At 43.1% G+C, this 10,057-nt stretch overlaps 1 long non-coding RNA gene across 1 annotated transcript in view; it reads right to left on the reverse strand.

Annotated features, from left to right (window-relative positions):
* The window catches only part of LOC102378144, a 14,204-nt gene extending 10,562 nt beyond the window's left edge, over positions 1-3,642 (reverse strand). Inside the window, exon 1 of the long non-coding RNA XR_324476.1 lies at positions 3,616-3,642. This is a non-coding gene — a long non-coding RNA (uncharacterized LOC102378144). The remainder of the gene's footprint in view (positions 1-3,615) is intronic.
* Between the last annotated feature and the right edge of the window lie 6,415 nt (positions 3,643-10,057).

Raw genomic sequence — 10,057 nt, forward strand, 5'->3', positions numbered from 1 at the left:
TTGGGCAAAACGGTATCTCCCCTCCCTATGTGAACAACGGCTGTTGTCTGTAGGGCATGAGCTACCTTTGCCTGCAAGGAAGAAGCAGGCTATTCTGTGTCTGTTCTCTCTGGGTCCCCCTCTCCCTTCCTCTAAAGCAGGAAGAACTCAGACCTAGGCAGGATATGACTCTCACCAATTGCCCCATCTCTTTGGACAGGTGAGCCATTTGCCACCTCCAAACTGAGCGTTGTCATTCTTCCCATAACTCCCTGCTCTCAATTAAGTTGAAGGACATGATCCTAGTGGACTCCAAGATGAACATGAGTCGGCAGTGTGACGAAGCCATCAGAAAAGCCAATGGCACTTTATCGTGCATCAGCAGATGCATGACGAATAGATCCAAGGAGGTGATACTTCCCCTCTATCGGGCGCTGGTCAGACCGCAGTTGGAATACTGCGTGCAATTCTGGGCACCGCACTTCAAGAGGGATGCAGATAACCTGGAGAGGGTCCAGAGAAGGGCCGCTCGTATGGTTAAGGGCCTGCAGGCCAAGCCCTATGAGGAGAGACTAGAGAACCTGGACCTTTTCAGCCTCCACAAGAGAAGGTTGAAAGGCGACCTTGTGGCTGCCTATAAGTTCATCACGGGGGCACAGAAGGGAATTGGTGAGGGTTTCTTCACCAAGGCACCCCCGGGGGTTACAAGAAATAATGGCCACAAGCTAGCAGAGAGCAGATTTAGATTGGACATTAGGAAGAACTTCTTCACAGTTAGAGTGGCCAAGGTCTGGAATGGGCTCCCAAGGGAGGTGGTGCTCTCCCCTACCCTGGGGGTCTTCAAGAGGAGGTTGGATATGCATCTAGCTGGGGTCATCTAGACCCAGCACTTTTTCATGCCTATGCAGGGGGTCGGACTTGTTAGGGTCGGAAGGGACCTCAATAGATCATCATCTATGAATCTACGTGTCTCATGCCTCTTCAGTGGTTGGCATGGGGACCCAAGCTCCAGAATCTTATGTCAGATTCTCATTCCCTACCAGAGCTTGTGTTCCCAGAACCCCCATGCTGGGTTCTCTCACTTCTCACTCTCAGCCCCCTCACTAGGGCTTCTTCACCATACCCCCTCTCAGGTCCACTACTCTCAGGAGTTTCTCTCTGGTTCCCACTCTGCAGCCACAGGACTCTACTATTCGTCTGGGTGCTGCCCAGGGTCCCTCCTCTTGACCTGGGCCCTGCCTCAGAGCTCACCAGGAGTCTGGCCTCCCTCTGTCCAAACTTAGTTGCACCAGGGATGTGGGGCTGGGATTAGAAGGTGCCCTATACTTGCCTTTCACTGGAGAGGTAATGTCCTGGTTTTTTCCTGGGGGGCTCCCACACCACCAGGAGCCCCACCAAGCCACCCATCCCTGGCAGGGTGAAGCTTTAGGTCTTACCCAGGACCAGGAGCCTCCAAGCCATCCCTCTAGCTCCTGCCATGCTGCGAGGGAGCTGGATGGTGCTGCTACATCAGCTGCAAGCAACTAACTACTTGCCTTGTCTGGCTGGCCTAAGCTGGAAAATGGCTGCCCTTATCAGGCACCTGGCAGCTGCCTGCTCCAGCCCTTAAAGTGGCAGGCACCAAAGGTGCACTGCCACAGGTGGTATCCATAAGGTGCCCTGCCACACACAGCTATCATAATCTGTTCTCTTCTTTAACCTCTTTCCCCTCTAATGTAACCAATTGCTAGCGCTTCTCCTCTTTCAGCTTCCTGGGGAAGACATCAGGTTCTTCAATTATTATTTCTAAATCTAACTTCCTCTGCATCCATTTCCAGCTTTCATTCTAACCTCCATGCACCTGCACAACATCCCCCACATTATGCAAACTTTATGTTCCTCATGTATTAAATTAATTAAATCAATTCCTTCTCTTTTATATAACTTCTGTCTTCATATACACTCTCATTTTCAGTTTCTTGAATGTGACCCCTGATAGCCTTAATCCTACAAACACATTAATTCATTAATAACTTTATTTAGAAGAGAAAACACACCAAAAAGACCCTGAAATAACAATTTATCTTTCCATTTTATATACCTATGAAAAGCTTTCAATATATAATATTGTATTGATAAACCAATGCAGTACATGTGAATTAATGTGATTTTCCTAATGTGCATTAAATTTAGTATTTCCAATGTGAAGTCCTAAATAAACGTGTTGCTCTGTGGGGTCAGGCCAACTCCCAGGATCTCAAAATTGCACTGCTAGACAGGAGGGTGAAGAATTAGGTGCATACACACACACACGGTCAATTACCAGCCTAGGCATATGCACACCTGTCACCAGTTCAAACACCTACACACATTATACAGACCAAAAATTAGACCAGAATCAATTATCTGCACACCCAATACACATACACGGATCACTAATTCGTATATCGTGCACACAGTGATGTATATGTATATCAGTTAACATACATATATCTACACACACACACACAGGTGAGTTCCTAACTTGGGTGTTGTGATATGTATGTATGTATGTGCTTGGGATACCTGGGGAAAGGTTAAGGTAAGAAAGTAGAAGTGTAGGGAGTAAAAGTTGCCGGGACCAGGATTAGAACCATCAGACTAGGGAGAGCTGGGCTGAAGAACTGAGGTTTGGGGGTTACTTTAGGTTAATTGACCTTAATTGATTAAAGGACAACGCCCAAAGCCTGCAGAACAGGGGAGTGATGCTGGAGAGAAGCTAGCACAGAGGCTGGGACCAAAGCCGGAGCTACAGGGGAGCCAAAAGGTAAGTGGGGAGAGGAAACCGGGTGCAGGGGAGCTAGAGAAGGTGAGGAGGAAACTGGGGGCTGGCTCTGGGAGCCAGGGTTACTGGAGAGGGACTGCTGGGGAGATCAGGAAGCTACAGGCTGAGGGGCTGCCAGTGCCGGGAGCTGGAGAAGGGCTCTGGCTTCTGGGAAACCTGTGGGGAATTTGGTAGCAGAGGACTGTGGGGGGAGAAGGGGCAGCTAGCGAGTGTGTGGGGGAAAGCTGGAGAACACAGAGGGAAGGTAGGGCAGGAAAGGTTAGGAACAGAAGTCAGAGAGAGAGAGAGATGGGGAGAGGCAGGGGGAGGCAGAAATGAGTGGGACTGAGAAGTTAAAAGTGGCAGAAAGAGCTGCAGAGAGACATGGGAAGAAGGCGGTGGACAGCAGAAACGGGGCCAGGAGGCTAGAAGCAGCTGCCATGGTGGAAAGGGCTGTGGGAAGATGTGGGAAGAAGGTGGTGGATGGCAGGAACGGGACTGAGAGACAGCAGAAAGCAACAGGGCCAAGAGGCTGCAGCAGGGGAACAAAAAAGGGACAGAGAGGAGCTGAGAGGTGGCAGGAAAAGTGGGGGGAAGTTGAGAGAGAGAGACCGAGATCAGAGTTTAAGATGGGGAAGGGACTGGGGCTCAGTAAAATACAACCCAACTTGGGGTTATAAATGACAGTGGTTTTATTGAATAGGGGAGATGGTGACACAATATCTTATTGGTTCCTTTGCACGCACGCACCCACGCACAATGGCAGCAGGGGTTAAAGAGGCTTGGTGCAGGGGCTGAAATCTGGGAGGAGAGAGAGTCCAAATTGGAGGAGGAAATGTGCAGGTGATATTTACCTATCCCAGGCTGAAAGTTGCTCCTTGACGGCCAGTCAGGGTCTCCTTCAGCTCGGTGTTGTCCAGAATGGGGTGCCAGCAGAGCCTCTGGGGTGGACAGGCAACGTGACGTGGAGCTGGTCTGGTTCAGATAGAAATGGTGTTCCCATTGGGTCTGTCTTCACTGCCCCTTTTTAAAGGGGCAGACCTTGTGTGACCCTAGTGACAGGAGGCATGCCCAGGCAAGGGTCAGCCCCTGGCGTACTGAGCATATGTGCTCCATGCAGGGATGTGCAGGTTCGGGTGTCTGTAATGGTGGGGTACAATGGTAGAGTTGCTGGTTCTGCAGGGTCTTTTGTCTTTCAAATGCTAATTTCTTGTCTCTGTTCCTGGGTGAGGTCTGTGGTTCCTGGATGAATCAATACGAGGTGAGGGCCCGGTCGTTACAGGCCATTCAGTAGAGGCCTGCTACCATTGTATTTCAGTCATTCCCAATCACTTTCATTCATCCGGGAACAAATTTACATGTGAGGGGTAGACATGAGTCACAGTTACAACACAGAGGATGCCCAGGCAGAAGACACAAGATGGAGGTTTGACATATAAAATAGAAACTTGATATTACCTTGGTTCACTTACAAACACAAGCCTAAAACATACAATATCCATATGAAACAAAAATTTACATGTGAGGGGTAGACATGAGTCACAGTTACAACACAGAGGATGCCCAGGCAGAAGACACAAGATGGAGGTTTGACATATAAAATAGAAACTTGATATTACCTTGGTTCACTTACAAACACAAGCCTAAAACATACAATATCCATATGAAACAATAAAAATCAATACAAAAATGATAATAATACAATATACAACAGTAAAAATCAATACAAACCTAGCAAAACACTATTTACAATATAAAAAAGGGGGGCTTGTCATATAAGAACTTAGCTTACCTAATACTACTAATAACTATTTATAAGGGATAGAGAGGTCAGAAAGGAAGTTAGAAATGGTTAGGGAAGGGGAGGGAATGCATTAAAAAAAAACAAAAAAAAAAAAACAACTGCGGGGAGCGGGGAGGGGTTGCTACAAATGCACATTAAGCTGCCCTAATGTGCAGTAGCAAAAGCGCACACTTTTTTAGTGATGTTTAATGTGAAACCTATTGTTACGATGGTAAACCCTTGCATTTTCCAACCCTTTCTCCTGCTGATTTATGGTAAGCCCTAGCATTGGTCTTGTAGCTGATGCACTGTTTACTCATGCTTGCATTTTCCTGCCCTTTTTTCCCACTCCTTTTCTCCTGCTGCTTGCAATCTGCTCTTTCTCCCACTCTTTTCCTTTGCTGATTTGTGCTGAGCATGAACACTGAAAGGTCTTGGTCTTGCAGCTGATACAAACGTTGCCTATGCCCAAGCTGGAGATTTAACCAGGCATAACACTTAAGACGCTAAAGTTAGCAGAAGTGTAATGTTTGTTTTACATGTTTGTTTACTTAGGGGTTTTAAATAGTTAATTGTTTGTCTAATCATTTGACTGTTTGTTTAGTTGTGGAATAGAGGAACTCAAACCAGGCAGGGGAGGGAAACCAATGGTATATCAAGAGGGAAAATGCAAAAGTAGGCTTTTAAGATGAGTAACCAGAAGTGACCGAAGGTAGTAGGGGTGACGACCTCATGCAAGCGCAGAGTGGAAATTTTCATGGTAATGGGCTAATGAATGGAAAATTCCATGGACAGGGGCGGAGCCATGGGAGGAGGTCGGGGGAGGAGACTGGGCATGTTTTAATGCTAATGAGTGTAGACTGGAAGGTATAAATGTATGAATGCAATAATGTTCTGGGCCGCTCCCCTGCTGGATAGGGACCCGCCCAAAGTTGCCTCCACTTCAACAAAGTTGTTGAATGCAGTGCGTGTTTGTGTTTGCCCCATGAGTGGTCATGCTCATGATCCCATGGGCAATTGATTCGTTGGTTCCCCTAGTCATTGGGCCTCATGTGGGGTTGAGGTTTAACACCTATTTTATGCACATATGCATAATTGCATTTCTTTTATGCAACGCTTTAATGTGCAATAAAATAGGCTACTGCACATTAAAGCACATGGGCCCTAGTGGTATAACACACATACATTCCTGCCTATAGGGTTTATTTGAATATGTAGGTAGTACACAAAACTGGTAGCACACTGTCTCATCAAAAAGTTTCTCTTCTTAAAACATATACAATCTTTCATTAAAGGTTAATAGGTAAATGATCTGTTTAGGGAGATAATTGTTAAAATCCTAAAATGTAAAACTGAGATTGGATTATTTATACTTCCCTTAACTTTCAGACATCATAGCTTGTTTTCTAATGTATCATTACCAAGTAAGAAGAAATGCTAAAGAAAAATAGTGCAAGACTAAACTCTGAGTCAATACTGTATTGATAAGAGGAAGTCAGACTACCTTTTCAGTCTGAGAAGACTTCAATGAAATGTTTTAACTGAGAAAAAAGGAGCAGCTGTCTTTGGCTGACTGTGTATGTGCTTCCAAGCTATGCTGAAAATGTTTCATTCCAGACATTTGAGAGAAGACTAGCAGAAACAAAACTAAAACATATTTTCTACTTCAATATTCTCAAGACTTTGTATCTGGCAAGCCCTGTATGCTTGCCAAACCTGAATTAGAAGGATGGATATTTTCTAACATGTTCTCAAATCTATGACAAGCTTTTTTCAGGCATCATCTGGATAGCAAGAATAGCAAATGGAATAAAATTAAATAACACAAAAATTAAAGAATGAGTTGAGAGGAGGAGGACACACAACCGGTATAAATGCTGAGCTAGATAGACTGTTTAATGATTATTAATTATTTGTGTTTTAACAAGCTAAAATGTTTAACTTCATTTAGGTCTGACTACAGGGAAGACATGCAATTCAATCCATTTCCAATGACTGTCACAAAAATGTACCCCCCAGTGAGGAGTCCAGATGCAGCACTGTGACCCCTAATCGTATTCCAGACCTATGGATCTGGAGCGATGACAGATGTTCTCTCTTCTAAAGCAGAATATAGTTTGGATGCAGCTGCTTGCTCTATGCCCCAGCACTGGAGGTTGGAGCCCATGACCTCTCACAGGGTATGTTTCCATAGAGGTCTGCAGAGAGAGTACTTTCTCTGGGGGGTGCTTTCTCAGAGGGGTGACAAGCAGGGAAGTTGAATGGGGAGCATGACTTTAAAGCCACTGATTCTGAGCAAAAACTCCACCTCTCAGACACAAAGCAAAGGGTTGTTTTAGTGTTTGTTTATACAGTTTAGTGACGCTAGTCCCAGATCCTTTCTGTATTTCTCCAGATGCTCCAGGTTTACTGATGGGAACTTTTCTGAGAAATGCCTGAGTTAAAACAAAGCAGAGAACTTCAGGCTGTCACTCCATCTCTGGGGCCTGGTTACATTTGGTCACCAATACCAAAGATTCAAGAGCAAAGGAGCTAGTAATGTTCTAATGCCAGAAGGTCTATGAAGCCTTCCATTTTTCTTTCCTAGTGAGTATAGTAGTATTCAGCATTCCCTCTAGGCTGCGTGGCATGCACAGCCATGCAGGCGCACTCATGCTGTACTGCCAGGAGTGCCTGAGCGGACATGCACAACATTCAGCTTAGAGGGAATGCTGGTAGTATTGATATATTTGGTCCTATGATACTACATTGGGAAAGCCCTTTGCATTTATTGTATCCCTACTCTACACTGTGAGCCAGCTGTTCAGTGAAAACCCTCAGCTACCCTTAGCATAGGGCTTTGTTGTACTGAGTCCTCCTGAGCCAATTAAAACTTGACATTTTGCACCCTTTCTAATTAAAATGCAAATGAAGGAATGAATTATGTAAAAAACAGATTATGCAGGTTAATTAAGATGAAAACATACGTAGACCTTGAGTTTACTGTTAAGTGGATTTTAAACATAACCTGCTGACATAGTTGAAAATAGAGCAGGAACACAGTATGTTTCTGCAGTGGAAATACCCTTTGTCTGGAACAAATGTACCAAGGTCCCTGAAGAGAACAGAGGAATAATTATTCATCTGTTTATAGAAATTTGAGATAAATTAGCCAAGATGCAAACTTGTTTCTTTCCTGCACTAACAATTGTACCTTACCCTTCTGCTTCCAGCTAATGCCCTTCTCTGTCTTAAACTTCCTGTCTATGGATTTGGTTGGTAACAACACTAATAAAGTGGATGAAGCCAAGTTCTTGTAGTCCTCAGTGTATGCAATGCATTTGTAATTCCCAGCCCTACTAATTGGACATGAGCTTCTAGACAAAGAGACAATATGTAGGCTGCTTCTCAGACCATTTGCCCACCTCTCCTTTGCTGGAGAAAAAGAGAAACAAAGGCAAAGGAAGTTAGAGAAACTAGAATGACCTTGTCTACATCAATACGCTAGAAGAAGAGTGGTGTTGGAAAAACTGGAGAGGAATAAAAAATGCAATGATCATATGAAATGTAGATCTTTGGTCGTCCTTTTACAAGGTAGAGAATTTTCCAGCCTTTGAGCTAATTCATTTATTAGCACTATATAAGCTGCATTTAATTTTTAGAAAGATATTTCATTTGATAAGATGCTTTTTGTTAGCTAATGCAATAAAATACTTTTAAATAATCTATAACGCAAATCCAGTTTTTCAGAATACATGTAAATACAAAATAGATATAAACGAGAAGTTAAGTGGGACTTTGACATACGTAGAGAAGAGTACTTGGAGGGAGGTATTGTGTTAGATAAAGTGTTTGTAGGGAATATGTATGCTTGTGCCTAGGATCTTACATGACGTAGCACCACTGTGATTAATTTTCTTAATAAATAGACAAAGTATTTTTAAAAGTAAGGAATTCATTCATACTACCACTTGCCATACTGCTTATGATACAGAGGAACAAAATAGCCTCATGGTGAAAGCATTTGGGACTCAGGATATCAGTTCACAGAACTGTTAGGGACTTCCCTTATAAAAACCTGTGCCAAAGTGAATTGCCCAAGTCAAAATTATTTAAAACATTTAAACATATAAATAAATGCTTTTGAAAATACTATCAAAGATCTTTAAAAATGCTACTTATTTGCATCTTTAGGCACCTAAAAAAATGCAACTTTTTATCTCTTAGTGTGTCAGGTCCTCATATATAAAATGGAGGATAATTTCACTTTCTTTCTCCTACTTTTGCATTTCTCTATTTAGACCTATTTTCTGTTACAAACTGCTTCTTATTATGAATATGGAAATAAGAATATGTACCTCAAAAATGGAACCTTAATTTTGGTTGGAGTGTCTAAACATTGAACGGATCCTCTTTGTTCTCGGTAAAGTTGTGAAACACTATTTACAGAGCAGGACTTACTCATCAAGAGAACGAGTAAGAATATTTCCTTGCCTCATACTAGAATACTAAATTCACTTTCTTGACATCTTCTATCCAAGGTTCTTGAAAAATGCACTAGCTGAAGCTCATAGATGGTGTAAAAAGGGAGAAAAAAATTCAAATTTCCATGATCTAGTTATTATTTTAACCCTGACAGGTTGGGAGAACATGACTTGGGGCATGTATTTAGGGGATTAAAGCCACAATGGGTATGGCGATGTAGTGATCACATGAGTCTACATGTGACCAACAGCTACCTCGCCGTAGTGGCACTATTCTCCATTTTAGCACTCCACTATGGCAAAGTAGTGGCTAAAGCTAACCATGCGCTGCGCACACAGCACAGTATGGGCGGTTACTGTGCTGTGCTTTAGTACTTCCAAAAGGAAGTACTAAACCACAACACAGTAACAATGTTGTGTGGCTAATGTATTTAAGTTAACTACCTAATTGAATTTAAACAGTGTCTGTTACCTCCCAAGCTACCCAGATGATAATTCATTTCTGATAGAACAACAACAATTTTTTCTTACAAGGGCAAGCAGAGAGGCCTTAAACAATTAGAGGAGAAAGTTATTTTTGCTTTCCTTTTGCCCTTCAAGTTTCATTTGATCTGGTTCCAGCTAACTTTTGCCATCTTTCTTTTTCTGGGCTACTTTCACAAATGAAGTAGCATCTTTCCCAGAACTTGAAACTTACTCAATGATCTGCATATAGGCACTGCCCATTTCTCAGTCCTGGCCAAGCTTGAGAATCAATCCACTTGGCCACAGACGGGTTAGAAGTTCACTAACTAGTCCTCAATCCCTCCACTGACTTCATGCAAGAACTTAACAAATGAAATATGTCACTAATAAGCAGAACCTTTCAGATTCTGATAGGAGGTCTAAAAACGTATGCAACTGCCAACATTTTAGGGAATGTGTCTGTATACAACTTATGCATGTGTAATAGCATACATTTCCTTTGTGTTTAATTCTTATAATCTTCTTTGCTACATTATTATCTCATGCTTACTCTATGAGATCCTTTCACAGACAGTACATGCAACA

Source organism: Alligator sinensis, unplaced genomic scaffold, assembly GCF_000455745.1.
Source record: "Alligator sinensis unplaced genomic scaffold, ASM45574v1 scaffold38_2, whole genome shotgun sequence".
Classification (NCBI taxonomy): domain Eukaryota; kingdom Metazoa; phylum Chordata; order Crocodylia; family Alligatoridae; genus Alligator; species Alligator sinensis.